The sequence below is a fragment of the Hyla sarda genome, unplaced genomic scaffold (genome assembly GCF_029499605.1).
Source record: "Hyla sarda isolate aHylSar1 unplaced genomic scaffold, aHylSar1.hap1 scaffold_162, whole genome shotgun sequence".
In the NCBI taxonomy this organism is placed as follows: domain Eukaryota; kingdom Metazoa; phylum Chordata; class Amphibia; order Anura; family Hylidae; genus Hyla; species Hyla sarda.
This window is the reverse complement of record NW_026608257.1, coordinates 324,363-339,901: the sequence shown is the minus strand read 5'-3', so window position 1 is coordinate 339,901 and position 15,539 is coordinate 324,363. Positions and strand designations below refer to the sequence as shown.

General features: G+C 46.2%; 7 non-coding genes across 7 annotated transcripts; all 7 read right to left on the bottom strand.

Annotated features, from left to right (window-relative positions):
• Window positions 1-338: 338 nt before the first annotated feature.
• On the bottom strand, window positions 339-529 carry LOC130311076 (U2 spliceosomal RNA). Its single transcript, XR_008859516.1, has one exon. It is a non-coding gene; the product is annotated as a U2 spliceosomal RNA (small nuclear RNA).
• A 2,086-nt stretch (window positions 530-2,615) lies between these two features.
• Window positions 2,616-2,806, bottom strand: LOC130311075 (U2 spliceosomal RNA). Its single transcript, XR_008859515.1, has one exon. It is a non-coding gene; the product is annotated as a U2 spliceosomal RNA (small nuclear RNA).
• A 2,108-nt stretch (window positions 2,807-4,914) lies between these two features.
• On the bottom strand, window positions 4,915-5,105 carry LOC130311074 (U2 spliceosomal RNA). The gene has a single exon (XR_008859514.1). It is a non-coding gene; the product is annotated as a U2 spliceosomal RNA (small nuclear RNA).
• A 2,090-nt stretch (window positions 5,106-7,195) lies between these two features.
• Window positions 7,196-7,386, bottom strand: LOC130311073 (U2 spliceosomal RNA). Its single transcript, XR_008859513.1, has one exon. It is a non-coding gene; the product is annotated as a U2 spliceosomal RNA (small nuclear RNA).
• Window positions 7,387-9,456: 2,070 nt separating this feature from the next.
• On the bottom strand, window positions 9,457-9,647 carry LOC130311072 (U2 spliceosomal RNA). Its single transcript, XR_008859512.1, has one exon. It is a non-coding gene; the product is annotated as a U2 spliceosomal RNA (small nuclear RNA).
• A 2,096-nt stretch (window positions 9,648-11,743) lies between these two features.
• LOC130311071 (U2 spliceosomal RNA) lies at window positions 11,744-11,934 on the bottom strand. Its single transcript, XR_008859511.1, has one exon. It is a non-coding gene; the product is annotated as a U2 spliceosomal RNA (small nuclear RNA).
• A 2,080-nt stretch (window positions 11,935-14,014) lies between these two features.
• Window positions 14,015-14,206, bottom strand: LOC130311143 (U2 spliceosomal RNA). The gene has a single exon (XR_008859582.1). It is a non-coding gene; the product is annotated as a U2 spliceosomal RNA (small nuclear RNA).
• Between the last annotated feature and the right edge of the window lie 1,333 nt (window positions 14,207-15,539).

Here is a 15,539-nt window from a genome sequence, read left to right as displayed (position 1 = left end):
CTTCATAAGCATTAATCTTATTTTGTCAATTAGGAACATTCAGCACCCACCCGCTATCAAGGCAGCTGCCTATCATGTCATGCCCTACCTGCACAGGTGTGCTGGCTACTCAAATGATCCAATTAAGGAGGCCATTTAGTCAGCAGCAGCAGAAGTCCTGTGCCTGGACGCTCCAACAGCGGCCAGACACAAGCAGAAGCAGAAGCAGCAGAAGCAGCAGCAGCACCACCTTTTGTTTTTTGGCTGCAGCAGCAGCAAGGCCCACAGGGCTGGCTAGCTGGCTAGCCAGCAAGCAGGTAGCAATGAAAGTAGGAATCTTTCTTTTTAACCCTGTAAGGGGGTGGTGCACTGTACCCGAAGATACTGCCATATCGGGTCAATGCATAGGGCGACGGAAGCAAGCTTCGAAATCGGCCCCCGTTCTCAAAAATCCATTTAATATATGGTCCCCAGATAGGGGACGTATCAGATATTAAACTGATAAGAACAGATACTACACTTGATCTTAGCCAAAAGGCCGAGAAGCGATAACCGTGAAAGGGGCGGGCCCAACAAGGTGCCCTTCATGGGCACTATCACTGCTTGCTGTCAGGGAGGCTGCCAGACAATTTTCCATGCACACTCTGGGCTGGGGGGCAGTCAACCACCAGTACACACAGCAGAACCTAAACCCATACCAGTATTGCTAAGCAGCAAGACAGGGGCCCATTGCACTCCCACGGGGCCTTTTTAAATGCAATCCATAACCCGGATTTGCCAGGAACCCTTCTTACTCCTCCTACTTGCATGTGACACTGGGCTTAGGATCTGCATAGGAAACACACACACAAGCACACACCTACCTTTGTTGCCTGCAGATGCCTCCTTGGCTGTCCCCAAACGGTATCAAACCAACACCCACGGGAAGCTGTAAGCATAGAGGACATGCCTGCACCCCATTGGACTTACCTGTGTGGGTTAAACCCGGGTTATTTGACAACCTATGGCGGTGATGGTTCTGCTCAGGCAGAGCAGTGCTGATGCTCCTCATAAAGCTGTCGCTGCTGTGAAGGTTCTAGGTGACATCACAAATCCCTATGGTTACATACACAACAAAGCTGGGTTGTTGTTGTTTACACTCTGCAAGGCCTGTGGAAGTGAGTGACATCATAGCACTGTAGTTCTGAGGGTTCTAGATGGATGCAACAATCTCCTGTTGCTTCTATGAAGGCCATAATAGACGACATCACCAAACAGCTCCATAGTCACATACACAGCAAAGGAGAGATGTTGTTTACACCTAGTGATGTCAGTGGTATTGAGTGACATCACAGCACAGTGCTAAGGCTCCTGGGCCTGGACACAGCAGCGGCTGCAATATCTCAACGGAGAATACGTTTATATATATGTGTGTGTGTGCGCGTATATATATATATATATATATATATATATATATATATATATATATTTCTCCGCCGAAATCACTTTTAAACCCATTTCCACCTTTTTTTCCCTTCTCTTCCTCTTACTTTTTTTTCACGTTTTTTTACGTTTTTCTCCTTTTCGCCTCTTTTCTGGGCGTATTATTCTTCTTTTTTTTCGTCTAATGCATACCCCATCAGTGCAGCAATGCTTATTCAATACCGCCAGCAGATGGAGACACTGGGGGATAATTTTCTAAGGATTTATACTGATTTTTCCTGTCTGAATTTGTCGCACAGAAAGTTGCAGGCCAAATATGTGTGACATTTCTGCGACTTTAGCTTCTAGAGCATTTTTACAACATTATACATAGGTGCTGAATACATAAAAAGCGACTGTTCAGCGACAGACAAGTCGCATCGGCTGAAAGTAGGCCAGAATGTCAGTCCATGTTGGAGCAGGTTTAGATACAGTCTAAAGTATAGATCTCAAAGTCTGTGCACAGAATTTAGCAAGGGCCTCGCACCTTCTGATGCATCAGGTAGGTGCACAATAGCATAGCCTAACCCTCTGTACTTTGGTCTATATTGATGCGGGACATAGACAGCCAGCTGATGACCAATCCATTAGTGCAATGGATGGCTGGAAGCATTTGTCTTTGCCTTTGCAATACCACAGAAGCAATGCATGGTCAATGTACAGCAATGACACACCTGTGTGAACAGCCAGGAGACCCCCCCCCCCCATGTTATGTTACATAGTTACATAGTTAGTACGGTCGAAAAAAGACATATGTCCATCAAGTTCAACCAGGGAATTAAGGGGTAGGGGTGTGGCGCGATATTGGGGAAGGGATGAGATTTTATATTTCTTCATAAGCATTAATCTTATTTTGTCAATTAGGAACATTCAGCACCCACCCGCTATCAAGGCAGCTGCCTATCATGTCATGCCCTACCTGCACAGGTGTGCTGGCTACTCAAATGATCCAATTAAGGAGGCCATTTAGTCAGCAGCAGCAGAAGTCCTGTGCCTGGACGCTCCAACAGCGGCCAGACACAAGCAGAAGCAGAAGCAGAAGCAGCAGAAGCAGCAGCAGCACCACCTTTTGTTTTTTGGCTGCAGCAGCAGCAAGGCCCACAGGGCTGGCTAGCTGGCTAGCCAGCAAGCAGGTAGCAATGAAAGTAGGAATCTTTCTTTTTAACCCTGTAAGGGGGTGGTGCACTGTACCCGAAGATACTGCCATATCGGGTCAATGCATAGGGCGACGGAAGCAAGCTTCGAAATCGGCCCCCGTTCTCAAAAATCCATTTAATATATGGTCCCCAGATAGGGGACGTATCAGATATTAAACTGATAAGAACAGATACTACACTTGATCTTAGCCAAAAGGCCGAGAAGCGATAACCGTGAAAGGGGCGGGCCCAACAAGGTGCCCTTCATGGGCACTATCACTGCTTGCTGTCAGGGAGGCTGCCAGACAATTTTCCATGCACACTCTGGGCTGGGGGGCAGTCAACCACCAGTACACACAGCAGAACCTAAACCCATACCATTATTGCTAAGCAGCAAGACAGGGGCCCATTGCACTCCCACGGGGCCTTTTTAAATGCAATCCATAACCCGGATTTGCCAGGAACCCTTCTTACTCCTCCTACTTGCAAGTGACACTGGGCTTAGGATCTGCATAGGAAACACACACACAAGCACACACCTACCTTTGTTGCCTGCAGATGCCTCCTTGGCTGTCCCCAAACGGTATCAAACCAACACCCACGGGAAGCTGTAAGCATAGAGGACATGCCTGCACCCCATTGGACTTACCTGTGTGGGTTAAACCCGGGTTATTTGACAACCTATGGCGGTGATGGTTCTGCTCAGGCAGAGCAGTTCTGATGCTCCTCATAAAGCTGTCGCTGCTGTGAAGGTTCTAGGTGACATCACAAATCCCTATGGTTACATACACAACAAAGCTGGGTTGTTGTTGTTTACACTCTGCAAGGCCTGTGGAAGTGAGTGACATCATAGCACTGTAGTTCTGAGGGTTCTAGATGGATGCAACAATCTCCTGTTGCTTCTATGAAGGCCATAATAGACGGCATCACCAAACAGCTCCATAGTCACATACACAGCAAAGGAGAGATGTTGTTTACACCTAGTGATGTCAGTGGTATTGAGTGACATCACAGCACAGTGCTAAGGCTCCTGGGCCTGGACACAGCAGCGGCTGCAATATCTCAACGGAGAATACGTTTATATATATGTGTGTGTGTGCGCGTATATATATATATATATATATATATATATATATATATATATATATATATATATTTCTCCGCCGAAATCACTTTTAAACCCATTTCCACCTTTTTTTCCCTTCTCTTCCTCTTACTTTTTTTTCACGTTTTTTTACGTTTTTCTCCTTTTCGCCTCTTTTCTGGGCGTATTATTCTTCTTTTTCTTCTTTTTTTTCGTCTAATGCATACCCCATCAGTGCAGCAATGCTTATTCAATACCGCCAGCAGATGGAGACACTGGGGGATAATTTTCTAAGGATTTATACTGATTTTTCCTGTCTGAATTTGTCGCACAGAAAGTTGCAGGCCAAATATGTGTGACATTTCTGCGACTTTAGCTTCTAGAGCATTTTTACAACATTATACATAGGTGCTGAATACATAAAAAGCGACTGTTCAGCGACAGACAAGTCGCATCGGCTGAAAGTAGGCCAGAATGTCAGTCCATGTTGGAGCAGGTTTAGATACAGTCTAAAGTATAGATCTCAAAGTCTGTGCACAGAATTTAGCAAGGGCCTCGCACCTTCTGATGCATCAGGTAGGTGCACAATAGCATAGCCTAACCCTCTGTACTTTGGTCTATATTGATGCGGGACATAGACAGCCAGCTGATGACCAATCCATTAGTGCAATGGATGGCTGGAAGCATTTGTCTTTGCCTTTGCAATACCACAGAAGCAATGCATGGTCAATGTACAGCAATGACACACCTGTGTGAACAGCCAGGAGACCCCCCCCCCCCCCATGTTATGTTACATAGTTACATAGTTAGTACGGTCGAAAAAAGACATATGTCCATCAAGTTCAACCAGGGAATTAAGGGGTAGGGGTGTGGCGCGATATTGGGGAAGGGATGAGATTTTATATTTCTTCATAAGCATTAATCTTATTTTGTCAATTAGGAACATTCAGCACCCACCCGCTATCAAGGCAGCTGCCTATCATGTCATGCCCTACCTGCACAGGTGTGCTGGCTACTCAAATGATCCAATTAAGGAGGCCATTTAGTCAGCAGCAGCAGAAGTCCTGTGCCTGGACGCTCCAACAGCGGCCAGACACAAGCAGAAGCAGAAGCAGCAGAAGCAGCAGAAGCAGCAGCAGCACCACCTTTTGTTTTTTGGCTGCAGCAGCAGCAAGGCCCACAGGGCTGGCTAGCTGGCTAGCCAGCAAGCAGGTAGCAATGAAAGTAGGAATCTTTCTTTTTAACCCTGTAAGGGGGTGGTGCACTGTACCCGAAGATACTGCCATATCGGGTCAATGCATAGGGCGACGGAAGCAAGCTTCGAAATCGGCCCCCGTTCTCAAAAATCCATTTAATATATGGTCCCCAGATAGGGGACGTATCAGATATTAAACTGATAAGAACAGATACTACACTTGATCTTAGCCAAAAGGCCGAGAAGCGATAACCGTGAAAGGGGCGGGCCCAACAAGGTGCCCTTCATGGGCACTATCACTGCTTGCTGTCAGGGAGGCTGCCAGACAATTTTCCATGCACACTCTGGGCTGGGGGGCAGTCAACCACCAGTACACACAGCAGAACCTAAACCCATACCATTATTGCTAAGCAGCAAGACAGGGGCCCATTGCACTCCCACGGGGCCTTTTTAAATGCAATCCATAACCCGGATTTGCCAGGAACCCTTCTTACTCCTCCTACTTGCATGTGACACTGGGCTTAGGATCTGCATAGGAAACACACACACAAGCACACACCTACCTTTGTTGCCTGCAGATGCCTCCTTGGCTGTCCCCAAACGGTATCAAACCAACACCCACGGGAAGCTGTAAGCATAGAGGACATGCCTGCACCCCATTGGACTTACCTGTGTGGGTTAATCCCGGGTTATTTGACAACCTATGGCGGTGATGGTTCTGCTCAGGCAGAGCAGTGCTGATGCTCCTCATAAAGCTGTCGCTGCTGTGAAGGTTCTAGGTGACATCACAAATCCCTATGGTTACATACACAACAAAGCTGGGTTGTTGTTGTTTACACTCTGCAAGGCCTGTGGAAGTGAGTGACATCATAGCACTGTAGTTCTGAGGGTTCTAGATGGATGCAACAATCTCCTGTTGCTTCTATGAAGGCCATAATAGACGACATCACCAAACAGCTCCATAGTCACATACACAGCAAAGTAGAGATGTTGTTTACACCTAGTGATGTCAGTGGTATTGAGTGACATCACAGCACAGTGCTAAGGCTCCTGGGCCTGGACACAGCAGCGGCTGCAATATCTCAACGGAGAATACGTTTATATATATGTGTGTGTGTGCGCGTATATATATATATATATATATATATATATATATATATTTCTCCGCCGAAATCACTTTTAAACCCATTTCCACCTTTTTTTCCCTTCTCTTCCTCTTACTTTTTTTTCACGTTTTTTTACGTTTTTCTCCTTTTCGCCTCTTTTCTGGGCGTATTATTCTTCTTTTTCTTCTTTTTTTTCGTCTAATGCATACCCCATCAGTGCAGCAATGCTTATTCAATACCGCCAGCAGATGGAGACACTGGGGGATAATTTTCTAAGGATTTATACTGATTTTTCCTGTCTGAATTTGTCGCACAGAAAGTTGCAGGCCAAATATGTGTGACATTTCTGCGACTTTAGCTTCTAGAGCATTTTTACAACATTATACATAGGTGCTGAATACATAAAAAGCGACTGTTCAGCGACAGACAAGTCGCATCGGCTGAAAGTAGGCCAGAATGTCAGTCCATGTTGGAGCAGGTTTAGATACAGTCTAAAGTATAGATCTCAAAGTCTGTGCACAGAATTTAGCAAGGGCCTCGCACCTTCTGATGCATCAGGTAGGTGCACAATAGCATAGCCTAACCCTCTGTACTTTGGTCTATATTGATGCGGGACATAGACAGCCAGCTGATGACCAATCCATTAGTGCAATGGATGGCTGGAAGCATTTGTCTTTGCCTTTGCAATACCACAGAAGCAATGCATGGTCAATGTACAGCAATGACACACCTGTGTGAACAGCCAGGAGACCCCCCCCCCCCCCCCCCCCCATGTTATGTTACATAGTTACATAGTTAGTACAGTCGAAAAAAGACATATGTCCATCAAGTTCAACCAGGGAATTAAGGGGTAGGGGTGTGGCGCGATATTGGGGAAGGGATGAGATTTTATATTTCTTCATAAGCATTAATCTTATTTTGTCAATTAGGAACATTCAGCACCCACCCGCTATCAAGGCAGCTGCCTATCATGTCATGCCCTACCTGCACAGGTGTGCTGGCTACTCAAATGATCCAATTAAGGAGGCCATTTAGTCAGCAGCAGCAGAAGTCCTGTGCCTGGACGCTCCAACAGCGGCCAGACACAAGCAGAAGCAGAAGCAGCAGAAGCAGCAGCAGCACCACCTTTTGTTTTTTGGCTGCAGCAGCAGCAAGGCCCACAGGGCTGGCTAGCTGGCTAGCCAGCAAGCAGGTAGCAATGAAAGTAGGAATCTTTCTTTTTAACCCTGTAAGGGGGTGGTGCACTGTACCCGAAGATACTGCCATATCGGGTCAATGCATAGGGCGACGGAAGCAAGCTTCGAAATCGGCCCCCGTTCTCAAAAATCCATTTAATATATGGTCCCCAGATAGGGGACGTATCAGATATTAAACTGATAAGAACAGATACTACACTTGATCTTAGCCAAAAGGCCGAGAAGCGATAACCGTGAAAGGGGCGGGCCCAACAAGGTGCCCTTCATGGGCACTATCACTGCTTGCTGTCAGGGAGGCTGCCAGACAATTTTCCATGCACACTCTGGGCTGGGGGGCAGTCAACCACCAGTACACACAGCAGAACCTAAACCCATACCATTATTGCTAAGCAGCAAGACAGGGGCCCATTGCACTCCCACGGGGCCTTTTTAAATGCAATCCATAACCCGGATTTGCCAGGAACCCTTCTTACTCCTCCTACTTGCATGTGACACTGGGCTTAGGATCTGCATAGGAAACACACACACAAGCACACACCTACCTTTGTTGCCTGCAGATGCCTCCTTGGCTGTCCCCAAACGGTATCAAACCAACACCCACGGGAAGCTGTAAGCATAGAGGACATGCCTGCACCCCATTGGACTTACCTGTGTGGGTTAAACCCGGGTTATTTGACAACCTATGGCGGTGATGGTTCTGCTCAGGCAGAGCAGTGCTGATGCTCCTCATAAAGCTGTCGCTGCTGTGAAGGTTCTAGGTGACATCACAAATCCCTATGGTTACATACACAACAAAGCTGGGTTGTTGTTGTTTACACTCTGCAAGGCCTGTGGAAGTGAGTGACATCATAGCACTGTAGTTCTGAGGGTTCTAGATGGATGCAACAATCTCCTGTTGCTTCTATGAAGGCCATAATAGACGACATCACCAAACAGCTCCATAGTCACATACACAGCAAAGGAGAGATGTTGTTTACACCTAGTGATGTCAGTGGTATTGAGTGACATCACAGCACAGTGCTAAGGCTCCTGGGCCTGGACACAGCAGCGGCTGCAATATCTCAACGGAGAATACGTTTATATATATGTGTGTGTGTGCGCGTATATATATATATATATATATATATTTCTCCGCCGAAATCACTTTTAAACCCATTTCCACCTTTTTTTCCCTTCTCTTCCTCTTACTTTTTTTTCACGTTTTTTTACGTTTTTCTCCTTTTCGCCTCTTTTCTGGGCGTATTATTCTTCTTTTTCTTCTTTTTTTTCGTCTAATGCATACCCCATCAGTGCAGCAATGCTTATTCAATACCGCCAGCAGATGGAGACACTGGGGGATAATTTTCTAAGGATTTATACTGATTTTTCCTGTCTGAATTTGTCGCACAGAAAGTTGCAGGCCAAATATGTGTGACATTTCTGCGACTTTAGCTTCTAGAGCATTTTTACAACATTATACATAGGTGCTGAATACATAAAAAGCGACTGTTCAGCGACAGACAAGTCGCATCGGCTGAAAGTAGGCCAGAATGTCAGTCCATGTTGGAGCAGGTTTAGATACAGTCTAAAGTATAGATCTCAAAGTCTGTGCACAGAATTTAGCAAGGGCCTCGCACCTTCTGATGCATCAGGTAGGTGCACAATAGCATAGCCTAACCCTCTGTACTTTGGTCTATATTGATACGGGACATAGACAGCCAGCTGATGACCAATCCATTAGTGCAATGGATGGCTGGAAGCATTTGTCTTTGCCTTTGCAATACCACAGAAGCAATGCATGGTCAATGTACAGCAATGACACACCTGTGTGAACAGCCAGGAGACCCCCCCCCCCCCATGTTATGTTACATAGTTACATAGTTAGTACGGTCGAAAAAAGACATATGTCCATCAAGTTCAACCAGGGAATTAAGGGGTAGGGGTGTGGCGCGATATTGGGGAAGGGATGAGATTTTATATTTCTTCATAAGCATTAATCTTATTTTGTCAATTAGGAACATTCAGCACCCACCCGCTATCAAGGCAGCTGCCTATCATGTCATGCCCTACCTGCACAGGTGTGCTGGCTACTCAAATGATCCAATTAAGGAGGCCATTTAGTCAGCAGCAGCAGAAGTCCTGTGCCTGGACGCTCCAACAGCGGCCAGACACAAGCAGAAGCAGAAGCAGCAGAAGCAGCAGCAGCACCACCTTTTGTTTTTTGGCTGCAGCAGCAGCAAGGCCCACAGGGCTGGCTAGCTGGCTAGCCAGCAAGCAGGTAGCAATGAAAGTAGGAATCTTTCTTTTTAACCCTGTAAGGGGGTGGTGCACTGTACCCGAAGATACTGCCATATCGGGTCAATGCATAGGGCGACGGAAGCAAGCTTCGAAATCGGCCCCCGTTCTCAAAAATCCATTTAATATATGGTCCCCAGATAGGGGACGTATCAGATATTAAACTGATAAGAACAGATACTACACTTGATCTTAGCCAAAAGGCCGAGAAGCGATAACCGTGAAAGGGGCGGGCCCAACAAGGTGCCCTTCATGGGCACTATCACTGCTTGCTGTCAGGGAGGCTGCCAGACAATTTTCCATGCACACTCTGGGCTGGGGGGCAGTCAACCACCAGTACACACAGCAGAACCTAAACCCATACCATTATTGCTAAGCAGCAAGACAGGGGCCCATTGCACTCCCACGGGGCCTTTTTAAATGCAATCCATAACCCGGATTTGCCAGGAACCCTTCTTACTCCTCCTACTTGCATGTGACACTGGGCTTAGGATCTGCATAGGAAACACACACACAAGCACACACCTACCTTTGTTGCCTGCAGATGCCTCCTTGGCTGTCCCCAAACGGTATCAAACCAACACCCACGGGAAGCTGTAAGCATAGAGGACATGCCTGCACCCCATTGGACTTACCTGTGTGGGTTAATCCCGGGTTATTTGACAACCTATGGCGGTGATGGTTCTGCTCAGGCAGAGCAGTGCTGATGCTCCTCATAAAGCTGTCGCTGCTGTGAAGGTTCTAGGTGACATCACAAATCCCTATGGTTACATACACAACAAAGCTGGGTTGTTGTTGTTTACACTCTGCAAGGCCTGTGGAAGTGAGTGACATCATAGCACTGTAGTTCTGAGGGTTCTAGATGGATGCAACAATCTCCTGTTGCTTCTATGAAGGCCATAATAGACGACATCACCAAACAGCTCCATAGTCACATACACAGCAAAGGAGAGATGTTGTTTACACCTAGTGATGTCAGTGGTATTGAGTGACATCACAGCACAGTGCTAAGGCTCCTGGGCCTGGACACAGCAGCGGCTGCAATATCTCAACGGAGAATACGTTTATATATATGTGTGTGTGTGCGCGTATATATATATATATATATATATATATATATATATATATATATATTTCTCCGCCGAAATCACTTTTAAACCCATTTCCACCTTTTTTTCCCTTCTCTTCCTCTTACTTTTTTTTCACGTTTTTTTACGTTTTTCTCCTTTTCGCCTCTTTTCTGGGCGTATTATTCTTCTTTTTCTTCTTTTTTTTCGTCTAATGCATACCCCATCAGTGCAGCAATGCTTATTCAATACCGCCAGCAGATGGAGACACTGGGGGATAATTTTCTAAGGATTTATACTGATTTTTCCTGTCTGAATTTGTCGCACAGAAAGTTGCAGGCCAAATATGTGTGACATTTCTGCGACTTTAGCTTCTAGAGCATTTTTACAACATTATACATAGGTGCTGAATACATAAAAAGCGACTGTTCAGCGACAGACAAGTCGCATCGGCTGAAAGTAGGCCAGAATGTCAGTCCATGTTGGAGCAGGTTTAGATACAGTCTAAAGTATAGATCTCAAAGTCTGTGCACAGAATTTAGCAAGGGCCTCGCACCTTCTGATGCATCAGGTAGGTGCACAATAGCATAGCCTAACCCTCTGTACTTTGGTCTATATTGATGCGGGACATAGACAGCCAGCTGATGACCAATCCATTAGTGCAATGGATGGCTGGAAGCATTTGTCTTTGCCTTTGCAATACCACAGAAGCAATGCATGGTCAATGTACAGCAATGACACACCTGTGTGAACAGCCAGGAGACCCCCCCCCCCCCATGTTATGTTACATAGTTACATAGTTAGTACGGTCGAAAAAAGAGATATGTCCATCAAGTTCAACCAGGGAATTAAGGGGTAGGGGTGTGGCGCGATATTGGGGAAGGGATGAGATTTTATATTTCTTCATAAGCATTAATCTTATTTTGTCAATTAGGAACATTCAGCACCCACCCGCTATCAAGGCAGCTGCCTATCATGTCATGCCCTACCTGCACAGGTGTGCTGGCTACTCAAATGATCCAATTAAGGAGGCCATTTAGTCAGCAGCAGCAGAAGTCCTGTGCCTGGACGCTCCAACAGCGGCCAGACACAAGCAGAAGCAGAAGCAGAAGCAGCAGAAGCAGCAGCAGCACCACCTTTTGTTTTTTGGCTGCAGCAGCAGCAAGGCCCACAGGGCTGGCTAGCTGGCTAGCCAGCAAGCAGGTAGCAATGAAAGTAGGAATCTTTCTTTTTAACCCTGTAAGGGGGTGGTGCACTGTACCCGAAGATACTGCCATATCGGGTCAATGCATAGGGCGACGGAAGCAAGCTTCGAAATCGGCCCCCGTTCTCAAAAATCCATTTAATATATGGTCCCCAGATAGGGGACGTATCAGATATTAAACTGATAAGAACAGATACTACACTTGATCTTAGCCAAAAGGCCGAGAAGCGATAACCGTGAAAGGGGCGGGCCCAACAAGGTGCCCTTCATGGGCACTATCACTGCTTGCTGTCAGGGAGGCTGCCAGACAATTTTCCATGCACACTCTGGGCTGGGGGGCAGTCAACCACCAGTACACACAGCAGAACCTAAACCCATACCATTATTGCTAAGCAGCAAGACAGGGGCCCATTGCACTCCCACGGGGCCTTTTTAAATGCAATCCATAACCCGGATTTGCCAGGAACCCTTCTTACTCCTCCTACTTGCATGTGACACTGGGCTTAGGATCTGCATAGGAAACACACACACAAGCACACACCTACCTTTGTTGCCTGCAGATGCCTCCTTGGCTGTCCCCAAACGGTATCAAACCAACACCCACGGGAAGCTGTAAGCATAGAGGACATGCCTGCACCCCATTGGACTTACCTGTGTGGGTTAAACCCGGGTTATTTGACAACCTATGGCGGTGATGGTTCTGCTCAGGCAGAGCAGTGCTGATGCTCCTCATAAAGCTGTCGCTGCTGTGAAGGTTCTAGGTGACATCACAAATCCCTATGGTTACATACACAACAAAGCTGGGTTGTTGTTGTTTACACTCTGCAAGGCCTGTGGAAGTGAGTGACATCATAGCACTGTAGTTCTGAGGGTTCTAGATGGATGCAACAATCTCCTGTTGCTTCTATGAAGGCCATAATAGACGACATCACCAAACAGCTCCATAGTCACATACACAGCAAAGGAGAGATGTTGTTTACACCTAGTGATGTCAGTGGTATTGAGTGACATCACAGCACAGTGCTAAGGCTCCTGGGCCTGGACACAGCAGCGGCTGCAATATCTCAACGGAGAATACGTTTATATATATGTGTGTGTGTGCGTATATATATATATATATATATATATATATATATATTTCTCCGCCGAAATCACTTTTAAACCCATTTCCACCTTTTTTTCCCTTCTCTTCCTCTTACTTTTTTTTCACGTTTTTTTACGTTTTTCTCCTTTTCGCCTCTTTTCTGGGCGTATTATTCTTCTTTTTCTTCTTTTTTTTCGTCTAATGCATACCCCATCAGTGCAGCAATGCTTATTCAATACCGCCAGCAGATGGAGACACTGGGGGATAATTTTCTAAGGATTTATACTGATTTTTCCTGTCTGAATTTGTCGCACAGAAAGTTGCAGGCCAAATATGTGTGACATTTCTGCGACTTTAGCTTCTAGAGCATTTTTACAACATTATACATAGGTGCTGAATACATAAAAAGCGACTGTTCAGCGACAGACAAGTCGCATCGGCTGAAAGTAGGCCAGAATGTCAGTCCATGTTGGAGCAGGTTTAGATACAGTCTAAAGTATAGATCTCAAAGTCTGTGCACAGAATTTAGCAAGGGCCTCGCACCTTCTGATGCATCAGGTAGGTGCACAATAGCATAGCCTAACCCTCTGTACTTTGGTCTATATTGATGCGGGACATAGACAGCCAGCTGATGACCAATCCATTAGTGCAATGGATGGCTGGAAGCATTTGTCTTTGCCTTTGCAATACCACAGAAGCAATGCATGGTCAATGTACAGCAATGACACACCTGTGTGAACAGCCAGGAGACCCCCCCCCCCCCCCCCCATGTTATGTTACATAGTTACATAGTTAGTACGGTCGAAAAAAGACATATGTCCATCAAGTTCAACCAGGGAATTAAGGGGTAGGGGTGTGGCGCGATATTGGGGAAGGGATGAGATTTTATATTTCTTCATAAGCATTAATCTTATTTTGTCAATTAGGAACATTCAGCACCCACCCGCTATCAAGGCAGCTGCCTATCATGTCATGCCCTACCTGCACAGGTGTGCTGGCTACTCAAATGATCCAATTAAGGAGGCCATTTAGTCAGCAGCAGCAGAAGTCCTGTGCCTGGACGCTCCAACAGCGGCCAGACACAAGCAGAAGCAGCAGAAGCAGCAGCAGCACCACCTTTTGTTTTTTGGCTGCTGCAGCAGCAGCAAGGCCCACAGGGCTGGCTAGCTGGCTAGCCAGCAAGCAGGTAGCAATGAAAGTAGGAATCTTTCTTTTTAACCCTGTAAGGGGGTGGTGCACTGTACCCGAAGATACTGCCATATCGGGTCAATGCATAGGGCGACGGAAGCAAGCTTCGAAATCGGCCCCCCGTTCTCAAAAATCCATTTAATATATGGTCCCCAGATAGGGGACGTATCAGATATTAAACTGATAAGAACAGATACTACACTTGATCTTAGCCAAAAGGCCGAGAAGCGATAACCGTGAAAGGGGCGGGCCCAACAAGGTGCCCTTCATGGGCACTATCACTGCTTGCTGTCAGGGAGGCTGCCAGACAATTTTCCATGCACACTCTGGGCTGGGGGGCAGTCAACCACCAGTACACACAGCAGAACCTAAACCCATACCATTATTGCTAAGCAGCAAGACAGGGGCCCATTGCACTCCCACGGGGCCTTTTTAAATGCAATCCATAACCCGGATTTGCCAGGAACCCTTCTTACTCCTCCTACTTGCATGTGACACTGGGCTTAGGATCTGCATAGGAAACACACACACAAGCACACACCTACCTTTGTTGCCTGCAGATGCCTCCTTGGCTGTCCCCAAACGGTATCAAACCAACACCCACGGGAAGCTGTAAGCATAGAGGACATGCCTGCACCCCATTGGACTTACCTGTGTGGGTTAAACCCGGGTTATTTGACAACCTATGGCGGTGATGGTTCTGCTCAGGCAGAGCAGTGCTGATGCTCCTCATAAAGCTGTCGCTGCTGTGAAGGTTCTAGGTGACATCACAAATCCCTATGGTTACATACACAACAAAGCTGGGTTGTTGTTGTTTACACTCTGCAAGGCCTGTGGAAGTGAGTGACATCATAGCACTGTAGTTCTGAGGGTTCTAGATGGATGCAACAATCTCCTGTTGCTTCTATGAAGGCCATAATAGACGACATCACCAAACAGCTCCATAGTCACATACACAGCAAAGGAGAGATGTTGTTTACACCTAGTGATGTCAGTGGTATTGAGTGACATCACAGCACAGTGCTAAGGCTCCTGGGCCTGGACACAGCAGCGGCTGCAATATCTCAACGGAGAATACGTTTATATATATGTGTGTGTGTGCGCGTATATATATATATATATATATATATTTCTCCGCCGAAATCACTTTTAAACCCATTTCCACCTTTTTTTCCCTTCTCTTCCTCTTACTTTTTTTTCACGTTTTTTTACGTTTTTCTCCTTTTCGCCTCTTTTCTGGGCGTATTATTCTTCTTTTTCTTCTTTTTTTTCGTCTAATGCATACCCCATCAGTGCAGCAATGCTTATTCAATACCGCCAGCAGATGGAGACACTGGGGGATAATTTTCTAAGGATTTATACTGATTTTTCCTGTCTGAATTTGTCGCACAGAAAGTTGCAGGCCAAATATGTGTGACATTTCTGCGACTTTAGCTTCTAGAGCATTTTTACAACATTATACATAGGTGCTGAATACATAAAAAGCGACTGTTCAGCGACAGACAAGTCGCATCGGCTGAAAGTAGGCCAGAATGTCAGTCCATGTTGGAGCAGGTTTAGATACA